We start from the raw sequence: 10312 nt of genomic DNA on the forward strand, positions 1-10312 counted from the left end.
CTGTCCTTGAGCAAAAGAGCTCACTGAGAAATCAACAGGTCTTAGTTCAAGCGCAATGACTGACCAAACATGAAAATGCTAGCCAAGTCAGGTGCCAGTGTCGGAGCTTCACAGAACTCTGACATCTGAGGATCACAATTCAAAGTCAGCTTGGGCAGGAGGTCTGTGATTCTCAATGCCCATGTGAAATTATGATATTGGGTCTACACATTGCCATCTTGGCTACTAGTGCCATCTTGTCTGCATGGTTGGGAAAGGTACAGGCTCAAACACAGGTGACTGGCATGCCTGAATTCCTAGAGGCAGAGGAGGGACTTGGGAATAGGGTCTAGGATCTGTCAATTCTATGTGATGAACAAGTGAGACTCTGGAGCTCCATGTGACCCTGGCCCCTGACACTAACCTCTTCAGACCCAGACCAAATAAGGCCCCATTAAGCCATGCCTCCTGTCCTCTGGCTCCCCTCTGAAAAACATGACATCCCACCTCTGCTCTCCATTCCATTGCAGTATATCTGGTTTGTTTGTATTGTTTTTCTGTCCTATTTTTCATCCCCTGCATTCACAGCTCAGTTTTCTGCAGTGTTAAGTGTATTTGTGGGACTGCAGGTCTTTGTGGTAGAAGTCCACCTGCAGTGGCTGACTCTCCTATGAAAACTCCCAATTCAACCTCTCAACATGTGCCTTCTCTGTTTTTTGGGAGTGCGTTCCCCCATAACACATTAAATTGCAAAAAAACAAAAACAAAAACAAAAAAAACCCCAAAATCTCAAAAACGGCAGAAACGGAGCTATTGTTCAAATGATAGAGCACTAACCTTGAGCAAAATAAGCTTATGCACAGTGCCCAATCTGTGAGATCAAGGGACCATTAACAATGTCACAAACAGTTACCTGAAATGTTGTTTGAATGACTAGCATGATTAGTGATACACACAGATGTTTCATACAGTGATGACACTTCAACTAACATCTTGCCGATAAGGAACATTTTTTTTCTTTTCTTTTCTTTCTTTTTTTTTTTTTTTTTTTTTTTTTTTTGTCACTGCAGGGACCTGGTAGCTGTTCCTGAGAACTTTTATTCTCAAGGCTAGCTGTGCTCTCCCAGTTTGAGCCACAGCTCCATTTCTGGTTTTCTGGTAGCTAATTTCAGAAAAGTGTCTCATGGACTTTCCTACCTAGGCTTTCTATGAACCAAGATCCTCAGCTCTCAACTTCCAGAGTACCTAGGATTACAGGTGTGAGCCTAACAAGGAACATTCTTTCTCATAATAAATAAAGGAGATTATCTTGGATAAAAACAGCTAATTTTTTTTTTTTTTTTTTTGCCAATCCTGGGCCTTGAATTTAAGGCCTGAGTACTGTCTCTGTCTTCTTTTGCTCAAGACTAGCAGTCTACCACTTGAGCCACAGCTCCATTTCTGGCATTTCTCATTTGTGTGGCACTGAGGAATCCAACCCAGCGCTTCATGCACACTAGCTAAGCAGTATACAGCTAAGCCACATTCCCAGCCTAAACATAGGTACATTTTTGCAACAATTATGAGAAATGTGGAAAGAAAAGTACTGTGTCCTAATGTATCCATACTAGAATTAAATAACAACAGAGACATACTGTAAAGTGAGAAGGAAACACAAGTATGGCATAAACTTGATTTTATTAAAGATACATCTTATTAGTTTATTATCTGTTTACTCTAGCAATTTCAAATAATTAAGAAATGAAAATAAGCCAGGTGCTGCTGGCTGACGCCTGTATTCCTCACTCCTCTGGAGGCTGAGAGCTGAGGATTACAGTTTGAAGCAAACCTGTGCAGACAGATTTACAAGATTTTATGCCTACATATACAAACCCAAAAGCCAGAAGTGGACCTGTGGCTCAAGTGATAATATACCAGCCTTGAGTGAAAAGCTAAGTGAGACGCTGAGCCCTTAAGCTGGAGATCCTCCACTGCTGTGGTTTCTGAATGCCCCAGCCTCATCGGTGACTCAGGCACAAGGAGGGCTCTCACACGCTCTGATCATCAGCAGTTCTCAAAGGTGCAGAAAAGATTGGAATGAGTGCCTCCAGAACACTGACATAGATAAATGTGACCATGAAATAGATTTGTGGACAAAAGTTTTCATTTGAAAAAGAAGCTACTAAGGTAGGTGATAGTTGCCCAGGCATAGAAGTATAGCACCTCATGGAAGAGGCTGAGATGTGAGGATCGAGATCTGAAGCTAGGACCTGCAGAGAAGTCTATGAGGCTCTTATCTCCAAGTATAAACCACGAAAACTGGAAGTGGTGCTGTGGCTCAAAGGGAGAATAAGAAAGCTCAGGGACAGCCCCCAGGGTCTGAGTTCAAGCCTCACAATTGACAACAAAATAAAATTTAAAAATCTTCTTACTTAGGATATGTGCACGGACAATGGGAGCAAAAGCAGAGAAAATTGGCTGGTATGTGAATGAGAAACCAAGGCAGCTTCAATTAAACTCAACTGGCTTCTTCCATTAAGGTCATAACTTCTCAGGTCACAAATTATTCCTTTGAGCAATCTCTTTCAATGTTTGACTTCAAATAATATGTGATTAGTTTAACTCTAACCTGAAGTCATATTGAGACATTACTTAGGGGCTGGGAATATGGCCTAGTGGCAAGAGAGCTTGCCTCGTATACATGAGGCCCTGGGTTCGATTCCCCAGCACCACATATACAGAAAACGGCCAGAAGTGGTGCTGTGGCTCAAGTGGCAGAGTGCTAGCCTTCAGCAAAAGGAAGCCAGGGACAGTGCTCAGGCCCTGAGTCCAAGGCCCAGGACTGGCCAAAAAAAAAAAAAAAAAAAAAAAAAGAGACATTACTCAGGACAAAAAGAAAAAATAAAAATACTGGGTTGTATTAGATCCCCCCACCCAGCACACAAAGCTGTGTGGTCTCCAGAATATGAAGAGATGTGGAGCTACCCAAACACTGCTAGCCCAGGGAGGAGAGAGGCCTGCAACCTTCTCTAAACATTTTTCTTAAAATAAAAGACATGCCACATTCTAACCACACCCGGCACAAATATTTGATAGAAAAGTGTTTTCTGCACGTTTTTGCACAAGTATGTTTAATACTTTCACTTACCTGAAAAGAACAGCTGCTGACCCAGTCAGTAGAAATCTGCTATCAGGACAAGAGGAGAAGTGGCAGTAGTCATAGCATACTCAGCCACTGAAGCCCAGATAAAAGCTCAGGATTGCATGATCTCATCTCCTTTGTGGATGTGATCATCGTGTCACCTGGAAGTGCAGTGACAGTGTCTGCATGGGGAAAAGAGTTTCCTTGTGACAAACACTGGTGAATTGTATATACTCATGAGCACCATTAAACTTTCACAATGACTTCCAACAGATGAGACCACAAGGTAAAGAAAGTCCAGGGAATATGGAGAAACTTTTGAAGATGATCTCAGTAGGAATGAGTAGATGATAAGGAAGTTTGTCGCATGAAACTGTGAAAATAAGCAAATGGCTCTGATGTATTATTACTGTGTTTTTACTTCTGTATTTATGATGAAATGTTTTTTTCATTAGCTAAGCAATATGTTAAAAGACAAAAAGTGGGTTCCTGTGGCTCATGCCTGTAATCCAAACTACTGAGGTGGCTGAGATCTGAGGATTTTCTTTGAAGACTGTCTGGGGAACAAAAGTTCATGAGACTTGGATCTCCCATAAACTACTAGAAAAGCTGGAAGTGCCACAGTTTCAAGTGGTAGAGTGCTACTCTGGAGCAAAAACAACCACAGGGAAGGTACAAAGGGCCTGATTACAAGCCTCAGAACAGGCAAAATGTATGGTGTTTGTATACATTCATAGGTATGTATGGGCAGGTATGTATGTAGGTATATATGTACGTGTGTATATGTAGATATATATGCATAATATCCCAAGTTAAGTCTAATGTGCTGGTTAGTGATGTGTAAATAAGAAGACTGAGAGACATATTTTACGACAGTCTTTTTAATGTTTACCGAGTTTCTTCACAAGCTTTCCACATTCTCACTTGTTCTATCCATTTTAACCTTCTATGATACAGAGATTCTAGAAATCCTACATGCTCCTCTCCCTCTCAAAGCAGCATGACCATTTCGCTTAATGCTAAGGGGCATCTGTAAATGAAAGTTGAAACCAGGTCTGTGCTGAGAGGGAACTTTAAAACTTAGATCCTTAGGGTAAAAATAGAAAGACAGAAAGTACTATACCATTCATTACTCCTAACAGAGCAAGAAAAATACTCACAGAGTAAACACAATTTCAAGCCTCAAAACAGGCAAAATGTGTGTGTATACATAAATGACATACATATGTATTGTGTATGTATATATGGACAGGTATGTATGTATGTATGTGCAAAAGAAGAGTATGACTATAAATGCAAGATTTATAAATATAAATGCACATTTCTGGGTCTCCCATCCATACTCCATAGCCCAGACATCTATCCTCCACTGACAGGAAATGATCAAAGACTCTCACCTGGCCCTTAACAACTCCCATCCAGCCCCAGGTGCTGACTGGTTATTTTTTCCCAGTTCAATATGCTCTCCCCTGCCCAGTCAATAGAAACATTGGACATTTCCTTCCTGCCCCTAGTCCAATTACACGGAAATCCCTCCTTTCTCATAATAGGCAACACCTGGGTTTGTTCCCTGAATGGAACTTATCTGGTTTGTGGCCAGGGTGTGTTTCTTATTTTGTCCATGTTGGTCAGTTCTGCCACCTTGTCAGCCTCCCAAGTGCAGGAGCATCTCAGTGAATGGTGGGAAACCCTCCAATGGACATCCTGGTGGGAATCTCTCCCATGGTGACCCCCTGGCTGGCCCTTCTAGTGGGACCTTTCATTGTTATCTTCTAATTCTCCTTCTTGGACCTTGTCTTCTCAAACTTTTTCACATGCTTCTCTTTAACAGGATAAGAATCCTGACCCATGATACCAGCTGGGAGCAAGTCAAGCCCATCCTATGTTTTCAGGCAACTGGAGGCTTTGTTTCAATTGACCTGCCCAGCCCAGCTCAGTCCTGGACCCTAAAAACCTCGGCCTCAGTAACTCTTCAACATCCTCATATAAGTAGGAAGTAGCCAGAAAAGTCCCCCACATCCCTTAACTTTTTAGACCCCTAGAGGATTTCAAATGATGGGATTCTGCTTTGTTCTCACACCTCCATGCTGCTCCCATGGCCCCCTGACCACACTCCACTGAGTACTCCTCTGTCTCTCAGGTAACATTCACCCCTGACCTTACCTGCAAGCTCAGCGTGGGCCTTATCTGAAAGGGCAGGGGCTCTGGTGTCAGGATGATACCCCTACCAGAAAACCTCAAATGGATCAATTGGCACCATAAATCACAAACAAGAAGTTGGGACAATAAATCCCCAACAGAGCAAGACAAAGTATTTCTAGGGAAGAGTCTAATTTCTTTCCTGGATTCCTCCTCCAGCCCAATCTTGTTATCTATCCAAACATCCAATATGAAGGAATTACATCTTCCCTCTTTCCAAATCTTTTTATTTATCCAAAGACAAAGTATGAAAGATTGACCCCCCACTCTATTTTCCCAGATGCATACTGATGTCAGGCAAAACCCCAGGTATGTGTAAGCGTGCTTGATGCAGGCAAGACAATCCAATCTAAGCCTGGCAGTAAACATATCATTGTTGCCTATCCTGTAGAGAACTCAGAGGCCAAAATATGAGACTAGGAATGGGGTTCAGAGATTGGACAAAATCCTTAGAACTTGACCCTGAGAAGGTCACACCATCAAGCCAAGACAGATGTAGAGCTGTTTGAACATTGGAAAGCTTGAGACCTTGCAGAAGGGAGTCAATTACCACTATACTAACCCTATGCTCTGCCCACATCTGCAGTCAACTCCCCTCTGCTGAACTCAAGTAACCTCTTTCTTTTTGCTCAGACCCCATAAAAACTCAACTCCAATCCCACTTCCTTGCACAACCTCCAGTCCCATGGGAAATGTCTGCCCCTCCTATTGCCTCAGTGAACAGTCCTAGACTGTTGATAAGTGAGTCCCACCTTTTCTGTGTCTTGTCTCCTCTGTTTTCCTGACAGAGAGAGAGAGAGAGAGAGAGAGAGAGAGAGAGAGAGAGAGAGAGAGAATGCTAACATGACATACAAAGTGGTAATCTGGGTAGAAATACATTCAACTTTCTAGGAACACTACTATCAGAATTGACTCAAGTGGCTCATACTCAAGAGGATGACATCATGTAATCGCAGTTCTAAGTCAGCCCTGGCAGGAAAGTCAATGAGAGTTTTACATCCAATAAATTATTAAAAAATAGACAGGAGTGGTATTGTGGCTCAAGTGATTCAATGCTACCCTTGAGCTAAAGAAGCTCAGAGACACCACCCAAGCCCTGAGTTGAAGGCTCATGACCAGAAAAATTATTGACTGAAGAAATATCAGTAAATAGGGCTGGGGATATGGCCTAGTGGCAAGAGCGCTTGCCTCGTATACTTGAAGCCCTGGGTTCGATTCCCCAGCACCACATATACAGAAAATGGCCAGAAGTGGCGCTGTGGCTCAAGTGGCAGAGTGCTAGCCTTGAGCAAAAGGAAGCCAGGGACAGTGCTCAGGCCCTGAGTTCAAGGCCCAGGACTGGCCAAAAAAAAAAAAAAAGAAAAAAAAGAAATATCAGTAAATATGATTATATAAAAGAGAAAGACAGAAGGAATCTATAGTACAAAGCCACTCAACACAGAAATGCACACACACATACTCATGCACATAAGCACACACATACACATATACACAGAGAATTGTTTGCCAACCTTTCAGTCACCACAATGAAATGCTGTGCATTGTAGAAACTGTTATTACTAATGTAATTGCAAATATAACATGTGAAATTGTTTGTCAAATGCATACTATGCTTTTGTTGAATGAAATTTTTGTCAATGAAATCTTTAGGCAGACCTGCTGATATAGTGCATGGTGTTAGGCCTCATTCTGAGTCTGCCATATTTTAGGACTAAGGTAGAATTCTGGCCTGGTCCCATGTTACATTTCTGAACCAGCAGGTACACAGGTTACTGCTTGATCTGCCACCATGTCACCTGGTCCATGTCAAACAGTGGATTTCTTCAGATCTCTGAAATGCCCAAGTACAACTTCCAAGATCTTTCTAGACTACTCTTCTTTACCTCAAGGGGCTAGATCTAAATATACTTGAAGTTAATATGATTTCAAGTACCCATCTGAAAAGCCCACAAGTAATAACACTTTGCTTTTGGCTAAATATTCAACTTTATTTATAAGTTTAATATTTCCACTCATTACATTTACTCAGCATGTTTTAAGGTGTCTCAGTGATGAGAAACAAAGAAGCCACATTTTCAAAGTCAAAACAGAAGTCTTTATTGGAAAAATGGTGACTGCAAATGGACTCCTGTCACAAAGACCTGCAACCCCCCAAATACACTTAACACTTAAAATGTAGCTGAGAGAGCAGGAGAGGAAAGAAAGAGCAGAAAAACAACACTAACAAACCAGATCAACACCAATATACACCTGAAGAGGCATGTCATGGTGACCACCTGAGAGACAGGAGAAAGGAGACACAGCACAAGCGATACGGCTTAATGGTGCCAGAACTGACCTGGGCCTACATAGGGTCAGGGGCTGGGGGCAGGGTGACAAGAAACTTGAGAGTGGACTAAGTTCAAGGCACCTGTCTAGGAACCTATCACAGGTCTAGGAACCTATCCACCAAGTCACTGTTGCTGACTCTAGGAATCTAGCTACACCCATCACCTAGGATGCAGGACTTCATCTTCCAACACCATCAGAACAAAATGGTGACAGCACACTCAATTCCCTATCCACCATGTGATCAAGATGGCGCCAGTTAAACCCAGCATCCTGACTTCATTCCCCACTGGATTTATGTACATGGAAAAAAATCATTGATTTCTCAGTGAGAAAGCTGCAGTTGGCCCTTATGCCTAACCGAGTCATTCTCACTGAAGATTACAAGAGGCTCCTCTGTACTAGACCTACTCCATTACCATGAATCAAGATAATCTGTAATCCTTTTCCAGGTGTGACTGGGTAAGATTTACAAATCTGTACCACAGAAAGAATATCATACAAATTTTTAATCACAGGAAATCCAAAACAGGCTTCCACCAGGATTCAACCACGTGTGATGGAGCCAGGCAGGGGTCCCATTTGCTTGCACCATGGTGGGGGTAGTCAGGGTGAGGATGTAGAGTTTATTCCACATGGCGGTCGGCGATCTTTGATGAAGTTCTTAACCCAAAAGGAATGTCCCAGTTGGATTGCATAGACCAGCAGCAGCACAGCAGCACAGCAGCACAGAACAGCAGCAGTGGCTCCCAGCCTCTCTCAGAGCCATTACACCATTGTGTCATTTCTAAGTTCTGGAACCCGATTTAACTTAAGGATGTATTTTATTTTGGCCAGTCCTGGGGCATGGACTCAGGGCCTGAGCACTGTCCCTGGCTTCTTTGTGCTCAAAGCTAGCACTCTACCACTTGAGCCACAGTGCCACTTCCGGCCATTTTCTGTATATGTGGTGCTGAGGAATCGAACCCAGGGCCTCATGTATATGAGGCAAGCACTCTTGCCACTAGGCCATATCCCCAGCCCCAAGGATGTATTTTTTTAACTTAACCTAAGGCAGGACTCAATATATGCCTGGTTGCTTTTTCTGAGTACATAAGATTTGCAGCTGGGGTCCCAACCAGTTCTCAAGGGAGTGTTAAGACAGGGGCCCAAGAAAATGCACCAGGTGACAACTTTGGTTAAGCAAATTTCCACCTATAAGTTAAGGATGTCCTGGGCAGGCATAGAAGGCTTGGGCCTGATTTAATCTATCCTGCCTCATTTTCCCAAATACGAATTTGGGCCCTTGATCTTATAGGCAATGAAGAGCCATCTCCTGTAACTTCCTCAAGCTGACTCAGGGGCTCTGACCATGCCTAACCACAGCCGTAAAGGCTAAGCCCATTTAGGAAAGGTTATCAGGATCAAACATCATTGGAAGCAATTATTTTACTCCAAACTGGGAAGCACATACAACATTTAACTTTAAACAACTGCACAGACTTTATCTTTGACTACAGTAGTGCAGCCTGTTTAGCACTCTGATTGACAAAACCACTTTCCTCTCTGCCTGGGAAGTCTGACCTTTGGTGAGCCTTACTATGCATAACAGCAACTCATGAAGGTACCCAGACAGCACAACTGGCACACACGCTCAGGTCCATGCCTGTTGGGGGTACCACCATCTTTTCTGGAAGAAAAGTATTTATATGGCTAGAACCAGACCAAAAGTAAGTGCCAAGTAGGGTATTGAACAGATACAGGGGGCTTGGGTTTAAATATCTGCCCATTAGACAATCCTAGCTACCCAGTATAACAGATGCAAGGGTGAAAGCTCCTGCCCATTAGGGAAGTAGAGCAACATTGGTGTTAGATAGGTATGCTCATAAACTGTTTTCTTGTGCCCTCCCGTCTCTGGTTAATTTTCAAGGGCCAAGCACAAGTGACTCCAGGAGCTGACTCTATCTTCTCTTCTCTGAGCAGTTTCTTCCAATTGCCTCTGAAGGCTCCATTGTCATCAGGACAAACTTCTGTCCATGGAGTATCTTATGCGAGCTGGGATAATGCCCCCATTGGCATTTGCCTCTGGCAGTCAGTGGACTTGAACTCAGGGAATAGGCCCTGTCCCTGATCTCTTCCGCTCAGGGTTAGTACTCCAGTACACTGAGCCAAAGATCCACTCTTTCATCAGTCTGTTTGCCAACTAGAGATGAGAATCTCACAGGGAACTTACTCTTCCGAGGCTGGCTTTAAACCACAGTCCTCAGATCTAAGGAGGATTTGTCAAAAGCCCTTTAACTCCATTGGAAGCAATAAGGAAATCAATAGCAGTAGTTTTCATAAGCATGGCTTACCTGGAACTTACTAATTGACAAAGTTACATCTGAAAAATTGAAAGAGGTTTCTGTATTTATCTGTGGGCCTGTAATTTTAACAGAAGACCTGTAAAGGTGAAACTTAACAATTAAACAAACATTTCGATAGAGCTAATTTCTGCTTCTTCCACATTGAAATCAATATTTAGGACAATTTTAGTTCTCACATATATTTTTATCCAGAAGCCCATTTTTTATTTTCTTGTCCAGGGCCTTCTTTTTGTTATTTTCTCAGAGGTTCTTCCAGAATACCTTTTGTTATGTAATCATGTAATAATTTTAAGTATAAAAATGTATGGCCAGTGCTGATGATTTGTTCCTGTAATTCTAG

The sequence above is a fragment of the Perognathus longimembris genome, chromosome 20 (assembly GCF_023159225.1).
Source record: "Perognathus longimembris pacificus isolate PPM17 chromosome 20, ASM2315922v1, whole genome shotgun sequence".
Taxonomy (NCBI): domain Eukaryota; kingdom Metazoa; phylum Chordata; class Mammalia; order Rodentia; family Heteromyidae; genus Perognathus; species Perognathus longimembris.